Source organism: Dermacentor variabilis, chromosome 8 (genome assembly GCF_050947875.1).
Source record: "Dermacentor variabilis isolate Ectoservices chromosome 8, ASM5094787v1, whole genome shotgun sequence".
Classification (NCBI taxonomy): domain Eukaryota; kingdom Metazoa; phylum Arthropoda; class Arachnida; order Ixodida; family Ixodidae; genus Dermacentor; species Dermacentor variabilis.
The window spans coordinates 354,283-374,048 of record NC_134575.1 but is presented as its reverse complement, the minus strand read 5'-3'; the positions used below and the strand labels follow the sequence as shown (position 1 = coordinate 374,048).

The window sequence follows — 19,766 nt, the reverse complement described above, 5'->3', positions numbered from 1 at the left end:
TCGCTCGTTTGACTCGCTTGATAAAATGCAAGTTAGCGCGGTCGGGTAGGCCTAGGATAGGCCGGACTTCTGATTCGACCCTCTCGCGTCGAGTTCATGAAAGGAAACGTAGCTTATGATGCGGGAGGCCTATGATGTTGCTAAGTGCATACGAAATAATTCGAAGCTGTAGGCTAGACTTGCACACCACCGCCAACACCACCGGGAGACAAAAGGCCGTTACTCAGAACAACGGTTACCATGACAACGGTGCTAGGGAAGTATTACGCTCGATCTTTTCTTTCTTCTTTTTTTTAATGGCTCCCCTGTCTGGCTGAACTACAAGTGAGAACGTGATTCTCATCTGCATTCGTCAGGATTTAGCTTTCTCTTCCCACTGCATTAAATTTCATCCGAACCATTTGAGCGGTTGCATAGTGTGAAAATTTCTGTTACACACGTGCCCAAGCAAGGAAATCGCAGTTGGCCACGATCTAAAGCTTGCAGTGAACGCGCTAATGTAACTGCGCGCAACATTCATCACGCTTGGGCATCAGTAATTAAATAGCTTGTCCTAGAACAATGCAGCGTTGCCATTGCCGTAACTGAAAACTGGCCGTGAGAAGGCTTAAACGAGCACTTTCAAGCAGCTGTCTTGAGTACTGAGGTGCTCGGAATTATATCGGCTTATCAATCTTCCAACAACTGCGTAACAGTGTTTTACTTCCACGTTGGATCGCGATGATTAACTATTTTGAGACGATTGAAGACTGCAGTTCACTGTATAACTAGTACGCTTCTGCAGTACGCTTCTGTAGTACGCTTCTACAACATACCAGTGCACGTAAACATTTAACAGAGAAATCGCGTGCAAGCTCGCACCACCCCGCGCCGAAATATTTCCTTTCATTATTTTCCCAACCTATTTATTGAGGCAGATATTTGGATTTCTTTTATAATATTCCAAATGTAGGCAATTTTCTTCGCCGGCTTTTCCTGAACATTTCATTGTCAAATAGACAGAAATGACATGGCATAAGGTAATAAGAATTTTTTTTTTAAATAACCACAGACGCAGTAACGACCATTGAGCGCAGACGTGATCAATCAATCGCATGGAGGCGTTAAGACACTCGGCACAACGCGCACATTAAATTTGCAGCTGTAGAACAACAAGCAGATGAAGAAACCTGTTGAGTAATAATCTTAAAAGAATAATCAATCTCAACTGCAGGGAAGCGTTGATACAGTGGCTTAACGAAGGCTGAGAGAGGGTAAAGGCAGCGAGATGAACTCCAAGCAAGTTTCCGGTTTGTTAACCTGGAAGTGGGTTGGGGAAGGGGGATAAGAAAGAACAGATGAGGAGGAATGAGAGAGAAACGAATCATCAGGTACACCTATAGAGCGTTCACGGAGTCCAGTAGACCGCAAGAAGCACAACATTGCTTTAACACTCTTATCGTAGCATGTAGAGTCACATCTATGTTCGCTGAATGGACAAAAATGTACAAGAAAGGGTAAGTCATACATACTGGAAAATATACTATATATAAAGCATGTGAAATGAACAAACAAATTAATGCAAGAAATGTAAAACATAAAAAAAGAAATAGTTGTTTTAGCAGATGGGGGGGTCAACATTGTTTTTCTTTTTTTATCACTGCGCAGTGCCGTGAAACACTTGTGCGTGGCCACATACTCGGCAGCAATATCACGCTTCTGACACATGACAAGGCTGTTTACTGTATTTACGTGACGATATAGGAGCAACTCTTTGTCACCGGCCCTTATCGCTACCGCAGACGAGAACGGAAACTCCTTTTTTTTTACTTCGGAAAATGAGCTCTTCCAGGGAAAAAATTCCACCATGCGCAGGCCTCCTAATTATCCATTCTGCAGTGCGTAATCTTATCAACGCCGTATACTGATCAGACTTCAACACAAAGCGAAAGTGTGTTGATATGCCCCTGTCCGGCGACATTGACCTGCTCTAGATATAGGTCAGCTCAGCGATCGATTCAGTCGACCGTTGTGCGACCTACAATAAAAGGCATGCAGGTAACTTCTTTCCGCTAGGGAATGTTGCTTGTGGTATAGTCGCCAGATTGTTTGCCGTGGTTGAAAAATCGTGATCCTCTCACGTCTCATCACGGGCACCTTCTGTCAAAACGTCACAGTGAATTTTTGATCGTCTGGTCGGCCTTATTCTACCATCCATTTTCCAGTCTCTCAGAGTACTGTAGTAAACCGGATTTTCTGTTCTGGTTAACTGCCTTGTCTTTCTCTTTTCTTCCCTCTTTCAGATCGCCCTGACATTTTAAAGAGAACGCGTGGCGTGACCTGTACAGTGTCAGGATTCAGGAATCAGGATGTTCAGTGTCAGATTCAAGGAATCAACCATACCATCTATAGACGGTATGGTTGATTCCTTGAATCTTCGTGAGCCCCTTAAAAAGCCCGGTCATTGCGATGGTAAATAATGTTGGCGAGATGACTGAGCCCTGAGGCGTGCCACGTGAACCGAGGGTGATTTCTTGCGAAAGGTATACGCAGATGACATCACCATCTGGTGCGTCGGCGGGAGCGACGGCCAAGTTGAAGCCGCCATGCAGAGCGCCATCGATGCGACCGAGCGCTTCCTCCGCCCCACTGGGCTCAGGTGTTCTCCATCGAAATCTGAGCTACTTCTCTACAAGAAAAGACCCAGAGGCGGCGGCCATCGTGATTGGAAACCGGCGTCCGAAAGCAAAATACGGCTTTGCACTGGTGACGGGTCTCCGGTGTCCAGAGTCGACTCGCTCCGAATATTGGGGATGTATATCGAGTCTAACGGTGCCAATGGAACCGCACTCAGAAAGATCACCGCTGTTGCGTTTCGCCTGCGACACGTGGTTTTGCCGGCGCGACTGCGGCGGGGCGGCAGACATTTTGGCCCGATCGTCGTCGCCGCAACACTCATCGCCAGGTGTTTCCAGGCGCGACTGCGGCGATGCGACCGCCTAGGGATCATCCTCGCATTCCAGTCATTGTGCCCGAAACAGGCGATGCCAAAGCAGGGATCTCATTCCAGTCATTGTGCCCGAAACAGGCGATGCCAAAGCAGGGACCATCCTCTCATTACAGTCATTGTGCCCGTCCGGCAGCGCTACAACAGGGTGCTACGAGATCGTGCTCGACAGGGTGCTACGAGATCGTGCTCGTCATGGTGCTACGGCATCGCTACGACAGTGTGCGTCACCATTAGCCCATTGTACATTCACGTGCTCGTCTTTTGAGGGGTTCCTTCTTGCCCTCAACTGCGAGAGTATAAAAACAGCTGCCCCCGGACGCAAAAAGGAGGGCTCCGATTTCTTCTGTTGAGTGAAGTGCTCTCCCGTCTCTCTACTTCGGTCAAACCTGACCGCCAACTCTTTGCGATGTTAAAATAAACAAGTTGTTTCGTTGTTACCAGTCGACTCATGCTTTGCCGGGACCTTCGGATGCTTCCAGTTGTACCCCAGGCCGCCAGGCCAACGCTACCCTTGGGGCTTGCGACCCAGGTACAACCACGGGCGTCAGCGCCGAGTTCCCAACGGATCGTACCAGCAGTCCGGATCCAAACATCTGGTTGGCAGCGGTGAGATCGCCTCCGACTTCAAACAACTGTCTGCCAGCGGCGAGATCGCGACAACGGAGGCCAGCAGCGAAGAGATGCAGTTGACTGTATGCTGAGCAGCTCAACGACGATCCGGGAGCAGTGCAACGAGCCCTGTGTGACGACTGGTTGCCTGCAGCGGAACGACTGCGTGGAATTCCTGCCTGCGAGGTTTGGTGAGTGCGGGACTTTCTTCTTCTGAGCTTTGCCAGGCTTTTGTTAGTGTTAGAAACAGAGCTGGTAATTGTGGTTGTCGTTGCTGCCGGGTTAGTTTGCGGCAAGACAATAGTAAGCAGTAGAGAAAGCAGCATTCAGAGCAGCCATGGATTTGAAGTCGTTGCGCAAACCGAAATTGTTGGAGCTTGCAAGAGAGTTGGGTCTGGATGTCTCAGACAAACTAAGAAAACCTGAACTGCTAAAGGCTATTCTTGAGTTAGAGGCTGAGGATGACGAGCTGTCGGAATGCCTTGAGACTATTGAGGAGAGGTCAAAAAGACAGGAGCGCGAACTTAAAGAACAGAAAGAAAAAGAAGAGCGTGAACTTAAAGAACAGAAAGAAAAAGAAGAGCGCGAACACGCTTTGGAAATGAAGCGTCTCGAGGTAGAGATGGAACGCGCTCGTAATGGAAGTCAGGCACACGGTGCAGGAGAACGAGTATTGTTCAAAATGACTGACCTGATGCGGCCGTTTAAGCTTGGAGAGGACATTGGTTTGTTCCTGGTTAACTTTGAGCGAACGTGCGAGAAGCAGGGGTTCTCTCGGGAAACGTGGCCACAGCGCTTGCTCACTTTGTTACCCGGCGAGGCGGCCGACGTAGTCGCTCGCTTGGATAGAGAGGAGGCAGAGGATTTTGACAAAGTAAAATCGAGTCTGCTAAAAAAGTACCGGCTGTCTGCGGAGGCGTTCCGTCGGAAGTTTCGGGAAAATGAGAAAGGCAAAAGTGAGTCATATACAGAGTTTGCGTATAGGCTTATGTCGAACATGCAGGAGTGGCTCAAAGAAGAGAAAGCGTTTGGTGACCACGATAAAGTTCTGCAGTGCTTCGGGCTAGAACAGTTTTATAGTCGGTTACCTGAGAACGTGCGATACTGGGTCTTGGATAGGCCAGACGTTTGTACGGTGGCTAAAGCCGCTGAGCTAGCCGAGGAGTTTGTGACGCGTCGGGCTCGCGGAGCTAAGGACGGTCAAAAGGGTGAATTTGGCTCGAAGTTTGAGAGGCCGAAGTTCACACCCAAGAGCAAAGGGGAACACGCGTAGTGCGGATGCGAGTGGAAGCAGTGCGACCGAACCTAAGGAGACGGCGGCAGCCGAAGCCGAACGCAGAAAGCGGTTCGAGATGAGGCAAGCGCGCGTTTGTTATACGTGCCAGAAGCCGGGTCACTTTTCAGCGCAGTGTCCGGAAACAACACCAAAAGTTGTGTTTTTTTCAATAGGCAGCACTGACGAGAACATGAAGCTTCTCGAGCCTTACATGCGAGACCTCCTCGTGAACGGGAAAGAGTGCCGAGTGCTTCGCGATTCCGCAGCTACGATGGATGTAGTTCACCCATCTTACGTAGAACCCCATATGTTCACGGGCGAGTGCGCGTGGATCAAGCAAGCCGTGGAAGCTCATAGCGTGTGTCTGCCAGTAGCAAAGGTGCTTATTGAAGGACCTTTCGGAGCGCTTGAGACAGAGGCGGCAGTGTCATCTATGCTGCCACCCCAGTACCCGTACCTATTTTCAAACAGGTCCGATCACCTCCTGCGCGAGAAGGGGCTTTTGTTTGGTGAAGCTAGTGTTCAGGCCTTAACCAGATCGAAGGTTCGGGAGCTCGCTGCAAAGGCGGTAGTTGCGGGGCCGACGTTATCAAACAACGAAAAAGGGTCAGAGGCGCAGCAAGCTGATATTCAGAGCACGCCCGAACTGAATAAAATTGAGTCTGTAGCGTTGAAGGCGCCAGATACTGGAGAGGAAAATCCCGATTCGGGAAAGTTAGAAGAGCTATCTACTGATTTGCTCATCGCGCCTACGTCAGACGGACTTGATAGGTTGCTAAAAGTCAGCCGGTCGGCTTTGATAGCCGAGCAAAAAAAGGATGGCAGCCTGGAAAACGTGCGCTGCAATGTCAAAGAAGGTATCGCCAGGAAAACTGCGCGTTTTGTGGAAAGAGGTGGAGTCCTGTACCGGAAGTATCTAGACCGAAGAGGAGTGGAGTTCGATCAGCTGGTCGTGCCTCAATGCTATCGTCAGGATCTGTTGCGCTTGTCACACGGGGGTTCGTGGTCCGGACACCTAGGAGTTAAGAAAACTAAGGACCGTCTCTTGCAAGAGTACTATTGGCCAGGGTGTTTTCGGGACGCAGACCATTTCGTGAGGACATGTGACACTTGTCAGCGGGTGGGCAAACCAGGGGACAAATCAAGGGCGCCGTTGAAATTGGTACCTATCATTACGGAGCCTTTTAGACGGCTCGTTATTGATACTGTGGGACCTCTGCCGGTAACAGCCACGGGGTACAGACACATTTTGACTGTGATCTGCCCAGCGACAAAGTTCCCTGAAGCAGTGCCGCTTAAAGAACTCAGCTCAGTTGAGATAGTTAATGCACTACTGTCCATATTTGCGCGAGTTGGTTTCCCTGCGGAAATCCAATCAGATCAGGGCACAGTGTTTACTAGCGCTTTGACGACAACTTTTCTCGAAAGGTGTGGGGTAAAGCTGTTACACAGCTCAGTGTACCACCCACAGTCGAATTCCGTTGAGAAGCTCCACTCCGTCATGAAGCGCGTGTTGAGAGCCTTGTGTTTTGAACATCAAACTGACTGGGAGCTGTGTCTGCCTGGGGTGATGTTTGCTTTAAGGACCGCGCCGCATGCGGCTACGGGGTTTTCGCCAGCTGAACTGGTGTACGGTCGCTCGCTTCGATCTCCGCTTCGCATGCTTCGAGAATCATGGGAAGGTAGGGGCGACGACCCAGTCGTGGTGGAGTACGTACTTAAGCTCCTCGAACGCTTAAGAAGGGCACAGGAGTTGTCAGGTGAAGCAATGACAAAGGCCCAGCAGAGGGCCAAGGTTTATTATGATCGGACAGCCAGGGCCCGTCGTTTTGAGGTTGGCGATGAGGTCATGATATTGCGCACATCGCTAAACAACAAACTAGACGTGCAGTGGGAGGGCCCAGCACGAATTGTTCAGAAACTGTCGGACGTTAACTACGTGGTAAGTCTGCCAGGAAAGCGGAAAGCACAGCAAGTTTACCACTGTAATCTGCTCAAACCTTATAGACAAAGGGAAGCAGTGGTGTGCATGATGGTAAACGTTCCTGAAGAGCTTCCGGTCGAGCTTCCAGGACTAGGCTCAGTGACGAACAGGGAAGACACCGGTCAAGTCATTAGTGACCTTATCAGTAAAGCACCGCTGTCGCCCGAGCAGAAAACCGAACTACACCAGCTATTACAAGAGTTTCAAGGTCTGTTCTCTGAGAGGCCTGGTAGGACTTCTGTACTTACTCATGATATAGAACTTACCTCCACAGAGCCAGTACGATCCAAGGCGTATCGGGTGTCACCCCGCCAGAGCGATATTATGGAGGCTGAGGTAAAGAAAATGCTACAGCTCGGTGTTATTGAGGCAGGTGAGAGTGATTATACCTCCCCTTTGATTTTAGTTGAGGTACCGGGCAAGGAACCTCGTCCTTGCGTCGACTACCGCAGGCTTAATTCCATCACTAAGGATCAAATTTATCCGATCCCTAACATCGAGGAGCGCCTTGAGAAAGTTAGTAGCGCTCAGTTTATTTCCACCGTAGATCTTGTCAGGGGTTATTGGCAGGTTCCACTTACAGAAGAGGCTAGTAGGTATGCGGCGTTCATTTCACCAATGGGAACATTCCGTCCTAAAGTGTTGAGTTTTGGTTTGAAGAACGCGCCATACTGTTTTTCAAGTCTCATGGATAAAGTGTTGCGGGGACAGCAAGAATTCGCTTTACCGTATCTAGACGACGTAGCGATATTCTCCGCATCCTGGTCTGAGCATATGGCACACTTGCGGGCAGTGCTAACCCGCCTGCGCGAAGCGGGCTTGACAGTCAAGGCTCCTAAGTGCCAGTTAGCACAGGCCGAGGTTGTCTACCTCGGTCACGTGATTGGTCAGGGTCGTCGCCGCCCCTCTGAAATAAAAGTGGCCGCTGTGCGAGACTTTCCGCAACCGCGCACAAAGACCGATATTCGGTCGTTCTTGGGTGTCGCCGGCTACTATCAGAGGTACATCCCTAGGTACTCTGATATCGCGGCTCCCCTGACGGATGCTCTAAGAAAGACAGAGCCTCAAACAGTCGTCTGGGACGAGACAAAGGAAAGAGCTTTTAGCGCCCTAAAGAGTGCCCTAACAAGCCAGCCTGTGCTACGATCGCCAGACTATACAAAAGGGTTCATTGTTCAGTGCGATGCTAGTGAGCGAGGCATGGGCGTTGTACTGTGCCAACGGGAAAATGGAGAAGTAGAACACCCCGTCCTGTATGCTAGTCGTAAGCTGTCCAGTCGTGAGCAGGCGTATAGCGCCACCGAGAAAGAGTGTGCGTGTCTCGTGTGGGCCGTTCAGAAATTGTCATGCTATCTAGCCGGCTCGAGGTTTATCATTGAGACGGATCACTGCCCTCTCCAATGGCTGCAGACCATCTCTCCCAAAAATGGCCGCCTCCTGCGCTGGAGCCTCGCTTTACAACAATATTCCTTTGAGGTGCGTTACAAAAAGGGGAGTCTCAACGGTAACGCCGATGGCTTAAGTCGAAGCCCCTAACGTAGGAATCAGCCTCAAAATTGTTTGTTACTGATGTTTTTCTTCCTGAGGCAGGATTTTTTTTTAACATATTGCTTTTGTTTAGTGTTTCAAAGTGATGATATGCTTTCTAGTGCAATTTTTCAATTTGTGGACGCGTTCTGAGTGATGCTAGACTACTGTAAGGAACTAGGCAGTGGTATAAAAAGGGGAAAGAGCCTGGCAGGGCTTAGTGAGGGTTGTGCCGTGCTTGCTGACTGAGCGGTTGAGTTTCAGCGTAGTTCTAACGCTTGCCGGGAACGAGAACAAAAATGTGAACTCTCCCGAAGTCACTTTGCAGTGTCCCGTGCGAACCTGAACGAGAGAACGAGGCCTTCTCTGTGCGCTGCGCTCAAGAAACGTCGAGGGACGCCCGACTTCGGTTATGAGCATCATCAAGCGACATCCCTCCGGCCAGCGGATGCAGTCCCCTGTCCATCGGGATCTCCTTCCCCCGGCGGGGCGGTCTGTTGCGTTTCGCCTGCGACACGTGGTTTTGCCGGCGCGACTGCGGCGGGGCGGCAGACATTTTGGCCCGATCGTCGTCGCCGCAACACTCATCGCCAGGTGTTTCCAGGCGCGACTGCGGCGATGCGACCGCCTAGGGATCATCCTCGCATTCCAGTCATTGTGCCCGAAACAGGCGATGCCAAAGCAGGGATCTCATTCCAGTCATTGTGCCCGAAACAGGCGATGCCAAAGCAGGGACCATCCTCTCATTACAGTCATTGTGCCCGTCCGGCAGCGCTACAACAGGGTGCTACGAGATCGTGCTCGACAGGGTGCTACGAGATCGTGCTCGTCATGGTGCTACGGCATCGCTACGACAGTGTGCGTCACCATTAGCCCATTGTACATTCACGTGCTCGTCTTTTGAGGGGTTCCTTCTTGCCCTCAACTGCGAGAGTATAAAAACAGCTGCCCCCGGACGCAAAAAGGAGGGCTCCGATTTCTTCTGTTGAGTGAAGTGCTCTCCCGTCTCTCTACTTCGGTCAAACCTGACCGCCAACTCTTTGCGATGTTAAAATAAACAAGTTGTTTCGTTGTTACCAGTCGACTCATGCTTTGCCGGGACCTTCGGATGCTTCCAGTTGTACCCCAGGCCGCCAGGCCAACGCTACCCTTGGGGCTTGCGACCCAGGTACAACCACGGGCGTCAGCGCCGAGTTCCCAACGGATCGTACCAGCAGTCCGGATCCAAACACCGCCAAGACGGAGAGCGCTCTCGGCCTCATTCGGAGGATCGCCAACAGGCACCGGGGAATCAAGGAAGACAACCTCATCCGCATTATACATGCTTTTGTTCTCTGCCACCTTTCATACTCGGCGGCCATGCATAATTGGCATCTTGCAGAGAGGAACAAGCTCAATTCACTCATCAGAAAGGTCTTTAAGCTCGCTCTCGGCTTACCTGCAAGCACCCACACCGAAAACCTGTTGAAGCTCGGAGTCCACAACACGCTCGAAGAAATTATCGAGGCACAAGGGCACTCACAGCTGCTCAGGCTATCCGGCACCCCGACGGGCCGCAGGTTACTCGGCGAGATGGGCCTCAATCCTGTCGACCAGTGCCCCGACGCCGTGCGGATTTCCAGCGACATCGCAGGTCTCACCTGCACATCGCGCCCTTTCCCCGCAATATGCACCCCGCAAACAACGTCAGCAGACGTCTGGCCAGGGGTACAGCTCTACTCGAGCATGTCCGCAATAACCACATTGAGGCAAGCTTTGTGGATGCCGCGGCATATATCCAACAAGAGGCATTCGCCGTCTCCATCGTAGACTCCAATTCAAGGCTCACTTGCTGCGCTACGGTACGCACTTCGAGGCCCGTGGTAGCCGAACAGGTTGCAATCGCGCTGGCTGTGCTCGATGGTCGCAGAGAGGCAATATATAGTGATTCCAAGGCAGCCATTAAGGCCTACCAAACCGGTATGGTCTCCCCCCAGGCCCTCCGCATTCTCCAAAGCGCCACAAGTATCTCTCCGCATTCTCTCATTTGGTTTCCCGCTCACTTGGGGTCGATTGAGGGTTCTCCCTCTAACCCTAACGAGGGCGCACACGAGGCCGCGCGAGGACTCACTGACCGCGCCGCCTCAGCAGTCCCCCTGCCCGCGGGGAACCCTTGCTTATGTTTAATGAAATCACCACACACTACTATCTGTCAAGATGGGTATTCCCCCTCCCGCACCCCGCCTTATGCAGGGCGCGGGCGGTTACCCTTCGACTTCTACAAGTCCGTGCGTACCCTAACCTCGCGGTTCTTCATGCCATATACCCTGAAAGATATCCCAGTGTGGACTGCCCTGCCTGTGGACTAAGGGCAACATTGGACCATGTGTTGTGGGAGTATGAAGCCATCGGCTCCTCCTTCAGCGAGGATAGGAGGGGCTACGCTCTTGGGCAGCCCCGAACTCAACAACCGAACCTTGGCCGTCCAGAGTGTCCGCGATCGGGCCGTCAAGCTCGGCTTGGCGTTCCATACGTGGGACTAGCCGGGTGGCGCGGGGTCTTCCCTGCGTCTTCTCTGGACCGAAATAAAGTAACTTCACTCACTGACTCACCTGCCGTTGCTGAGCACGAGGTCACAGTTTCGATTACCAGCCGCAGCGGCGGCATCCAGATTGGAATGCATTGCATTCCAATCTGGCAGTGGAGAAGTCGCGGGCCCGAACAGCGGGTATTTCTTTTTGAAGCCTAGCTTTCTTGGCCTCTTCGTTCGACTTTCCCGCTGTTGCCGCTGATGTTATCCTGCCGAATAGATTTTGCCGAATGCGTGGGTCATACTGAATGTAATGTCGTCGTCACACCGTGATCGCCATACAATTGACATTCCTGCTGGCTACCGGCTACTTAGACGATTGGCCGGTACCAGACATATCGCAATCAAACACTGGATTGCGAATCGAAGCGGTCGGCGGCGGCAGGTGAGGTACTCAAACGCAGGCATGCGCTTCAACACCAACACGCCGTCGTTTTCATGCCGTCGTCGTCACTTTATCGCCTTATATATAATAAAGTTTCTTCTTCATGACATCGCGATCATTCATTTGTTGTCATGTGCATCGTCTATCTTCCACCGTCTTCACTCGGTCGCTGTCACTGCGTTATATATTTATAACACCGCTATCTCCGGGTCGTCTTCGTCGTCGTCATACCGTCATCGTCCTTTTATCCTCATGTCTGTCGTCGTCAAAGACTCACCGTCATGCCACCGTGGTCGTTCTATCGGCGTCAAATTATTGTAGTTATTGGACTATCGTCATCGTATATATAATCTTCTTCCTATTATGGTCATGCCTTTGTCGTCACGCCGTCCTCGTCATTGAGTCGTTGTCATTCCACATTTGTCATATACCATTGTCGTCATGTCGTCGTCGTCATATCATTGGAATCATTGCAGCATCATAATCGTTATGGCCGTCATGCCGACATCGTTATTCCACCTACGTCATTCCCTTCGTCAGTAAAACACGTTGTGGGGCTCCTTGGTACATAGCTTTCAAAAGATGAAGAGGAAGCTCCTTGCCCTGTATTTGTTCCTTCTTAGTGCGCTGTCACTGTTGGCGCTTCATCTTTTGAAATTCCTTCGTCACCCCGCCGTCGTCACTCCAGCATCGACATCGCGTTATCGTTACGCCGTCGTCGTTTCCCCAGGGTCGTCATTCCATGGTTGTGAAGCCGTCATGGTCGTTCCGTCGTCATGCGTGGCACGTGCATGATCAAGTGCTACATAGAGAGAGAAAGAGAGAGAGAGAGAGAAAAGGGAAAGACAAGGAGGTGACCAGATGCGTGCTCTTCTGAATGACGAGAAACGGTTAAGGTGAAAAATGAGGAAATGATTCTGAAAAACAAATCCAGAACTAATTGTGACCCCGTGCATTATATTACATGGTTCCCAGCTCACATGGGCGACAACGTGCTGCCGGGCCACCCGAACCCCAATGAAATTGCTCACCGCCGTGCGCGAGAATTAACGCGCCGCGACGGCGATGGGGCTACATTGGATCCGGAGGAGCTCGGCCACAGCGACCCGTTATTAACATTTCACGAGATCGTCTCCCATTATAAAGAGGAACGCAGGCGCTTCCCGCCTCCGCATCCAAATCTATGCAGATCACAATCGATCACGCTTAGGATGCTTCAGACGAGGTCATATCCTTCCCGAAGTTTCTTAAGCAGGATTTCTCCAGAAATTGACCGACAGTGCCCGGATTGTGGGGAGGTTAGCACTCTACCTCATATGCTCTGGCAGTGTCCTGCGTTACGGGATACGTCCCTCACCAGCGAACGGGACTGGGACGAGGCCATATCTAGCACGCAACTTAAGCTCCAGTCCATGGCCGTCCAGAGGGCCCGTGAAAGAGCGGAGAGGCTTGGCCTCCCCATTCCGACATGGGAGCAGCCAGCGGCGAGCCGGGGGCCCCAACGGGTCTCGACCGGCTAGTCCCTCAGGACCTGAATAAAAGTTCATTGTCTGTCTGTCTGTCTGTCTGCAGAACCGAGAACACTGAAGGTGCGGCTTCATCCAGATATAAGGTAACACAATGCGCAACTCCGCCCGCTCTGAGAACGGAGAGGCGGGTGAGGAGGACATCGAGGTACCCTAATCCACAGGCGCCAAAGAGATCATATACTTAGACTTGGGAGTTACATCAACTCCACAGTTGGCCACTGACGTACGTTGAGTTTATGTTGATCTAGGCGATTCTCAGTGAAAACGTGTCCAGCTCGGTCGAGTGGTCTTATTTGCAAATGGTCGATAAGCAGGAACAGCATCTAAAACACCAATGAAATCTTTCCTTAACACATTTCCCACAACACCTGGGATTCGCAGATGCTTTTAGAGCGCAACTCGTCGGCGCCTGTTCCTACGTTTAGCGGCGGCGGCACTCGGCATCGTCCCTCGGCGTAACCGAGCGAACGATCACATCGAAGGATAAAAGAGCGAAAGCAGAGCACATCGGGGATGAAAGACGGCGATAGCGAAGAGAGCGTGAAGAGGAAAGCGGAGGAGGAGGATATGGCGACAGCGTGAGAAGAAAAAAGCAGCGCCGCGCAAGACGATCTTTGCGGCAACGACCGCCACGAGATGGCGCCGGAGTTGCGAGCCGTCTTCTGTTTACCGATGGCATGCGGCGAGCGCGTACACCGTTACTATATGTGAAAACAAAGCGCTGCGTGAGCGGAGGTCTGTCTGCTACGGTGGCTGTAAATCGCACAGACGCGTCACCACCGTGCTGCATCTCGCGATCTCCCGATCAGCGAGGCAGTCGCGCCACACTTCGCTCTGTTTGCAATATGCCGCACGAGACAGGTTGTCCTCGCCAGCCAATATATCGCGATATGAAAACATGTATAGAGCTGCGCTCAGGGAGCATCAGGGATTGTCGTGATCGTCGGTTTTTTTTTGTTGTTGTTATTTAATTTTTTCCGACCACATCTGTGCCGCGCTCTGGAATTGAGTCTTCTACGTTCTTTGTGTTTTTGGCGCTCTAAGCTTTTTTATTATTATTCTAATGCATTACCAACTATCCCACCTATCCATCCTTTTGATCGTGTAATTCACTGAGCACTAATGGCAATCCTCGCAAGGATAAACTACACAAGAATGATGGAGCGCAAGTTACGAACTGTCAGTTCTTGGTTATTTTTAAGCCTTGTAGTATACGCGTCTCTATGTCCTCTCTTGACCGCATTCCATACAAGGGTAACATCTCAGACAGTAAACGATTGATATTTTGTGAACCCTCGTTGTTATTGTACGGTGTGTCATTCCGTGGTTTGCCATTATTGGCGGCGAGGAGTTACGGAGTCGCCATCTATCGGAAGCGCCTCGCTGGCGTAGTATGAGGGATCACGCGGCGCGCTCCTCATAGGTTTTGCTGTCAGCGCTCTCTGAAAACACCACGCGGGAGCTCTCCCGGACATTTCTGTAAGTACTTTCGAAACGAGAGAAGTTTTTTACTGTCTAAATAATAATCTTGGGTAAACTGAAAGCACAGAATCGTTTACAGACGTTATCTCTTTACCGAATACGTATACAGTGAACGCCACTGCGCGCGGTCGCCGCGATGGAGTCTCCCGAACCGGCTTCTTGCGTGAAAGGTAGGCAAAACGCTGAGAGCAAACTATGTGAAATATGTTCTTATAGTGTTTGTATGACTAAATGAAGCGTAATAGAATGAAGCCTCAATGCAGCGATCGCACAGGTTCGCAGCGACCAAATGCGCGTCTGCATGCTTGTCCGCGCACTGTTTCGTTTTCGCCGCGTGCGCGTTTTCGCACCGTGCCATGAGCTTTAGGCCGCAGAATATGAGCATTTGACAGTATACAAGCGACCATTGTTGCGAAGGCGCCATCAGAGCTGTTCAAAAATAATTTCATTGTAGAGACTTCAACGCCTACGGGGACTGCAGTGATGTGCCATCGCGATGATTCATCTTTTATGCGTTGCATATTGCAATCACTCAGTTCAGCCCTTGGGCGCGGCCGGGCAGCCACCATTGACCTTTAGCGCAACCACGTGACGTGACGTCACGACAGCCGGAGGAAAAGCTGAGCCCCAACTCGCGCGGTCGCGCGCGGCCGCAGCCACCACCTGACTCCCGCTCCTCCCGCTAGGGGCGCTGCGCCTGCGCGTGACGTCACGGAGGAAAAGCTGGGCCCCAACTCGCGCGGTCGCGCGTGGCCGCAGCCACCATCTGACTCCCGCTCCTCCCGCTAGGGTCGCTGCGCCGGCGCGTGACGTCACGGAGGAAAAGCTGGTCCCCAACTGGCGCGGTCGCGCGCGGCCGCAGCCACCACCTGACCGCGCAATATGCAACGCATTCTTGGCTTAACCAAGCTAAGCGCCATAGCCAATAAGCAACCACGGCGGGTTTGGATAGGACAAGCTACGAGATTAGTTGGTTTGTATTAATAAGGAGCAAATTAGCGCAACAAACGGAGAGACAGAAGAAAGTCCTCCATGAAATTCCTTGATTTTGTCATTTTGTTGTTTCTATGTATGCACATCGCTAAAATCAAGGCGCTTGCTTGCTCGGATTGCACCGAAAGCATTGGCCCGAGCAACAGGCCCCACTTCTGCTGCCACACTTGTTTGCAAGCGCGCTCCACCTTATCTCGAAATTCCACATCAAACTGCGCGGCACGCGGTATGTCGTCGCTACGCCAGCGACGTTCCTTCATACTTATCATCCACTTATGCGAGGGAGAGGATATTTTATGCTCGCTCGCTTTAGCTTCCTCCTCGACGGTGACGTGCATGAGATTCTCGAGCGCTGGAGAATGCGACACAAACGTTGCAACCACGGCTTCGGCGATTCACCTTTGGCACAGTAAAAATTCAGATGCGCACTCGTGTAAGAGCCGCATATATATAACGTCGCACCGCTAACCTTTATGAAGTTAAACGCGTCCTGCGAAGCTCCCAAAAACGTGGATAAAGCCGTAGAAGAGACTTCAGTGTAAACTAAATAAATAAAACATTAGAAAAGAACGTTGGGTTGGTATTCGAAGCACGGTTACAGTGTAAGGACGAATTCCAGCCTCCTGGCACTGGCTTTGTAGTTCGCGCTTTGAATAATCCGCCACAATGGGCTTTTTGGAAATCTGATGACCACATATTGGAATTAAGATCAAGCTGATTCTGCTAACAGCCGAGCTCCAGGAGGCACTGCTGAGTAGAAGTTTATTGTCTGTTGTCCTCAAGAACATGACACATATGTGTAGTGAACGAGAAGAAAGGGGGTTAACCGAGGGGCCCGATTTTTTATTAGTCATATAATAAGAAGCCAACAAACACTGACACCAAGGTCAACATAGGGGAAATTACTTGTGCTTTATAAATGAAATAAAGAAATGATAAATATAATGGAAATTAAAGTAGATGAAATAACAACTTGCCATTGCGAAGGTTGTGGGTTCGGTTCCCACCTGCGGCAAGTTGTTTTTTCATCTACTTTAATTTCCATTATATTTACCATTTCCTTATTTCATTTATTAAGCACAAGTAATTTCCCCTATGTTGTCCTTGGTGCCAGTGTTTGTTGGCTTCTTATGATATATATGTATAGTGGTCATTTAAACATCATATAGGAATATTACTACATTAGCATTCTTACGGCACTTCATGCAATTTCCAGAGGATATCTATCTATCTATATATCTGTTTTCCCGCTTACCTGGGCCACTGGATAGTAAGTGGTCGTATGGGTAGCGAATCTGTTTGCGGTGCTGTAGCATGATTCGAAAGCAACCATCGTACCAACTAGAATCGCTGAGTATGTGACAGTGTGTACACCCGTGAGCAAAAGTATACGGACCACGGGAGCGCGTGCCAAACTGCATCGACGCGCCGTCTACCGACGCGGTGCCTGCTGTCGAGAGGGCCGCTAGAGCAGCGGTGCGCATGCGCGTCCCATCATATCTGCGGGCCAGACATGTAGCCTTGCCTGACGTGGCTACGGTGCTCGTAGACTAAACGTCCACTGGGCGTCGTTTTCTCTGCTCCACCGCGTCTGGGCCATTGTTTTACGCAGCGGCTGGGCTGGCACGCGCGTCCGCCGCGCTTCGTTTTCATTCTTTCTTTGGGGGGATAATCGCGAGCCGCAGTGCCTTCTCTGACGTCTTTAGATGACTCGCGCAAAATGGCTTTCTGCGGCGTTGTATTATCTCGAACTGTTCCAATGTTTGCTGTCGGGTTCTCCTCACGGCATCGCGTTACGAGCGGATACCACGGCACCTCCGAGGCGTCATCGCCGCCTATGGAAAATCAACAGCGTATGAACTCATGCACACAGTAATGAAAATTCTAATCTCCGACAATAACAGCAGCACGTTGGCTTGTCCTAAGTGGCCTCACGACCGGAGTCTGTCGGTGGTCACCCCGACCAGTGATTCAGGTCCGTCATCCCGACCCGATTCGCAAGGGGGCAATTGTAATTGGAACTTCACGGCTGCGTGCACCACACAGCTGCACCTGATTTTATATTCTCGCGAATGTGTCAGCGTTGCCGCAGCTGCCTGTAGTGGCACCCTCGTGTGCATTTTTTGTTCAAGCCTTGTTGAAGGGTATGAAGAAATAAAGGCTGTACGGTGCCGCTAATTTCTCCTTTTAGCACCCTGCTGCTTGCGGAGCATAGTAGCGTCAGCAACTCAGTTCTATATACTTCTTAACGCGACGGCGGACACCAATTGCAATACCTTGCTTCTACCTGCGGCAGCAAACATTGGAACAGTTCGAGACAATACAACGCCGCAGAAAGCCATTTTGCGCGAGTCATCTAAAGACTTCAGAGAAGGCACTGCGGCTCGCGATTATCCCCCCAAAGAAAGAATGAAAACGGAGCGCGGCGGACGCGCGTGCCAGCCCAGCCGCTGCGTAAAACAACGGCCCAGACGCGGTGGAACAGAGAAAACAACGCCCAGTGGACGTTTAGTCTACGAGCACCGTAGCCACGTCAGGCAAGGCTACATGTCTGGCCCGCAGATATGATGGGACGCGCATGCGCACCGCTGCTCTAGCGGCCCTCTCGACAGCAGGCACCGCGTCGGTAGACGGCGCGTCGACGCAGTTTGGCAAGCGCTCCCGTGGTCCGTATACTTTTGCTCACGGGTGTACATACGTGCCGCTCTTCAACTAACCTCTTTGACGCCGACATAGATCACTGTAGACGCGGCAGTGTGTAGGTACCGCTGTTCGAAGCAACTCTTTGACGCTGAGTTAAATAACTGGATATGTGCCACTCGGTCCCTGCTGGTCTCTAATGAACCTATTTGATGCCAACTTGGGTTACTGAGTATGTGGCAGTAGGTGCGTGCCGCTCTTCAATTAATGTCTTGGACGTCAGCTTAGGTAGCTAGCTATGTGCCACTGGGAATGTGCCGCTCAACAATGAAAGAAAGAGTCCTTAAATTTCTCTGATGCTGAGCGGAATCGACCCCACGTCACAAGGGTTCCTCAAGAACAGCAGCCTGACGCATTAGTAGACTGCACTACAAATGGACTAAGTATGTGCCGCTTTTCGATGACCGTCTTTCAGGCCTACGCTTTCGCGAGCTGCGCCAACATTGGGCATGTGCCGCTCTTCAGTGAAACTCTCACCAACTTGGGTCACTGAGTGTGCGGCAAACGATGAAAAGAAATTTCGCCGTTCGCAGGCGCTTCTATCGCGCAGACTTCTCGGCCGTGCCGCTAGATCGCGCAGCGTGTCCAGAAATCAGGTGTCCGGTGGGAAGGTGGAAAATGTAATCAAGTGGTGGAAATTCAAGGGAGACTGAAGCAAGGATGTCCTCTGTCTCCGTCGTTGCTTACGCTTTATGTTAAGGGCATAGAAGGATGACTGGAAAACAGTGAATTAGAGTTTGAGCTATTCTGCATGCGTAGTGGGCAAATGGTCTCAAAAGAATGGCAACAGAAGGTCCCCGAACTAATGTATGCGGGTGACATAGTGCTATTAGCCGACAATGCAAGAGATTTACAGAGACTTGTGAATAGGAGACTTCTCAAGCTACTTTCACCAGTAGTCTCCTCCATCGTCGATGGAAATAAACAAGTTCTTATTCTTATTATTATTATTATTATTATTATTATTATCTTGAATGAAGACATGAATAATTACGTAATATTAATTCAACATCAAGTCATGCCCGACCCCAACTGCAGTTGGGGCCCGGCAGTTGAAATAAAGCACCATTATAAGAACATACGCGTGCAATCGGTCTCAGTGCCCGCAGTGAAGTTACGCTGAATATACCGCGAAGCGCGTCTCCGCCCCAATCCAGTTCTCTCGCAGTATCTTCGCACTATTGCGATAGCAATTGTATGGACACTCCAGGCGCAGTCTGCCGTCGCCGTGAGGTTCCGTATGAGAGAAGTGAGGGTGAGCCGGCGAACGTATAGCGACATTCGGCTCCTGGAGCGGCGCGGAACCCAGTTCGGCGGCGGCGAGATCCGCCGGAATAACACCTTCCGCGCCGATCGCTCCCGGACCGATTTTTGCGGTAAATGCCGCCGGATTCCCTCATCGCGGACCAATCGGAGCGCGACTCAGCAATTCGAAAGATGGCGGCCAAGCCCGACCAGAACCACCTAGACTAGGCTAGGACTCCTAGTCTAGGTGGTTCTAGGTAGTCTAGGTGGCCAGCGCGCTGCTCTAGCTGCGCTAAAGGTTTGGTAGCATATACAGTAACTCTAAGCTGCGCGTGCTCCTGGCGCCATCTCTCGCGCACGTCGCGAGCCTTGTTCTCCCCTTGTCCTCCAAAGCCGGATCACGTGTTCTCGCCTATCTTTTCGCCCCCCCATCGCTACTACTTTTTTTCAGTCGTAAAACTCCGCCTGGGAGCGGCGC

General features: G+C 51.2%; 1 protein-coding gene across 8 annotated transcripts in view; it reads left to right on the top strand.

The window, feature by feature from the left end:
- LOC142589514 (sodium-independent sulfate anion transporter-like) overlaps positions 1-19,766 on the top strand; it is a 562,847-nt gene that overhangs the window by 307,805 nt on the left and 235,276 nt on the right. The window lies entirely within an intron of this gene.